The sequence below is a fragment of the Apaloderma vittatum genome, unplaced genomic scaffold (genome assembly GCF_000703405.1).
Source record: "Apaloderma vittatum isolate BGI_N311 unplaced genomic scaffold, ASM70340v1 scaffold26022, whole genome shotgun sequence".
NCBI lineage: Eukaryota > Metazoa > Chordata > Aves > Trogoniformes > Trogonidae > Apaloderma > Apaloderma vittatum.
The window spans coordinates 10,922-13,938 of NW_009702316.1; positions in this window are offsets into that span (position 1 = coordinate 10,922).

Here is a 3,017-nt window from a genome sequence, read left to right on the forward strand (position 1 = left end):
AAAGGTGCTTCCATGTCAAAAGGATTGCTCAGGCGGCTGATGGCCCGACCACACCTAGGGTGTTACCTGCTCCTGCTGGCAAAGAGCAGCAGCGAGCACAGCTCTGGGACATTTGCTTTCAATTCATCCTGTTGAACCTGCTCCTGCCTAATTTAGTGCAGCTCATCTGACTGAGCCGCAGCTTCTCTGGCACTTTTTTTTTTTTAAAGCTGGTGAAACTTTATCAGCTTTTTTTTTTTCTTTCAAGTAGTAGCAACTCACAGCCACAAACCTGACGGTGCTGTGGATCTAGAGTGAACCCCGAGAGCCTCTCGAGTCACAGTAACTCTCCCAGCCTGCCCCTTCTATTGCAAAAAAGGCAGGGGGGGAATCCAACCCAGCGTTCCTCCCGTGTTACTCACATCCAGCCTACTCTGGCTTCACCTGAGTGCCAGGTTCCCTTCACCAGCTACTGAAGCTCTGCAGGGCCAGCTGGAGGACGCTGACTTACACCGTTTGGGAATCAGCCCTTTGGCTTCAGCGTGGCAAATTGCTGCTCCCATAGCTCAGATGCACTCCTCTCCTCCTGCAGTTCAGAAGGGTTTGTCTTCTCAGATGTTGGAACAATAGAGGTGAAGCAGCAACGCACCTGCCTGCGTGGTCAGGGACCGAGCCCACCTGGAGATCAGCTAGAGCTGCTGCCATGCAGGTGCCTGGTGGTACAAGACTCCTTCCCCTGCCAGCCCGAGGGACCTGACTTTTCTCATATGGATCTGAGCGTGGATCAAGCCAGCTGAAGTCCATCTAATTCCAATCAGAATATTTGCTTGGGTGTGCTCTGGGACACGCTCTCCATCGCAGAAGTCCTGCCTGTGTTAAGGGCTGGAGTCCCAGCAAGGGACAATTTGCAAAACTCAGTTGTGATCAGTGTACACGGACTGAGGAGCCATCCTCTGCTACCCAACCTGACATGGGCAAGCAGGCTGCCTGCACACGTGGTGCTCCTCTTCCTCCTTCAAGGAGTTTTGAAAGTCCCAGAGCTCAGCCTAGAAGCAATGCCAAGAGCATCAGGCACTGAAAACAAGATGAACTGCCTTGCTGTGTGAAAGTCAGGGTTGCAGATTAACCCGCAGGAATGGCCAGAGACAAGTCCATTCACTTCTTCCCCAGGGGCAAGCATGAATATCCTTCTAGGGAACCGGGAGGTTTTAATTAGCGCTGCTTTCTGCATGAAGCCTGGCTCTCCCGCTCGGTCTCCTCAGATGAACACAGCTATAATTAAGAAGCAGCAGTGTCAGGAATGAGAGCAGGCTCCAGCCTGTGATTTATTAAGGGATGTTGTGGGTGCAATTACCTTTCTCTCTTCTCCTCCTCTCCCCATTGTTTTTGTAAAGTGAATCTACTGATGAAAGGAGTGTCTCAGGCTCAGGTAAATGGACGCCCCTGTGTTTATCTGCAGCGCGGACAGAGCAAAGGCACGGTCGCTTTTGTACAGTTACCACTGAAAGCCTCAAACCCAACTTGGAGGATTTTGTTTCCACAAGACGTGGTTCTGGTCTAAGCCCCCCGTGAGCAACACCTGGAGCAAGGGCAGCCCCCACCAGGGAGATTTGGCTTTTGTATTTGTATTTTGTATTTTGTATTTGCCGGTGGGGGAACCTGGGGGAGACGCCGGCTTTGGGCGGCAGCTCTGGTTCTCCTGGCAGCTGACACCTCTGACCCATGAAGAGGTCAGAATGAATTATCTGGGCTCCCAGGTAGTTCCCCCTTCTGGGCATCTTCGGCGAGAGGGAAGTTACGTGTGAACAGTCTGGGGGAGGGCGATGTTGACTCGGACGGTGGCTGTTTGCTTGATGGTAATCGCCGTCCCGCCAGCGGCAATATTTTGCTTTCCGAGTTGCTCAGCGATGGTAAGCGTTGCTGCTGGCTGCCTGAACTTTGGTTTATTGCCATGCAGATGGTCTGCACTTTACCTTTGTAGGATATAAATCTGGACAGGCTGAGACTGATAAGACAGAGGTGGAGGGGGGCGGGAGGAAAGAGGAAGAAGGAAGAACAAAATGCAAACAAGTTCAGATTATGAAAAGCTTTTGGGGGTCAGTACCCCAAGTGGAAATGCCGGCCCTTTCCCAGGTGGTGTTGAAAGACCTCAGCCCACCAAGGGTGGAGCGTTACTGCTCCAGGTGACTACCTCCAGGCTTTGCTTGGTGCTTCGAACCCAACCAGGGCTCAAAGAGCTCATCCGGCCACTTCAGTCGCCGTTCCAGAGCCACTGAGCAGGCAGAGCCCGAGAGTCCCCACCTCTGGCATCCTCTTCCCACGGGTTGGGAAACTTCTGTTCTTCTCCCTCCGCAGAACCTCGGTGGCAGCGAGCACGTCGCAGGAACGCCCTCGGGACTATTTGGGGAACGGGAACAAGGGCTGGGCTCTCCTGGGGAGCTGTAGTGCAGGTAAACGGGGAACATCTCCAAACCGGTCCAGGGCTCAGCTCCACACCCTTCCCTTCTTAATTGCAAATCCTCCTGATTTATGGGGGTTACCAGGAAATAAAAACGTCAGGGCTTTTTTTGGTTACCCCCGCATCGTGCGTTTCATGTTTGCAGATGGGGCCTGTCTCCCGCCCCGTGCTGGGAGCAGCACAACACCGACACGTGGGATGGGATCTCTCCGGGATCCCCTCTGACTCCCTCTTGGCAGGGATTTGATGCAGGGCGACTAAATATCTTCGGGATGGGTGACAGCATACTTCTTTCCCTGAGCTTGCAAGCAGACAGGGTCGCAGTTCACAGCCTCCCCGCTACGTAAAAATCCTTAATGCTCCTCTCTGCCGTAACCCTGGCAGGTGAGAAGCTGTGTGGCCTCGTGGGCAGGCGGGGATCCAGGAGCCCACTCGTGCTCTTGGGCCTCCTCAGATCTCGCCTCCTGAGTCACCCGGGCGTCGCGACGAGGGCGCGAGGGCTCCTCTCTAACACAGCCAGGTGAGCAGGGAGGGATTCTGGAGGTACCACCCTTCCCCTCCCTTCGAGTGGGAGGCTCAG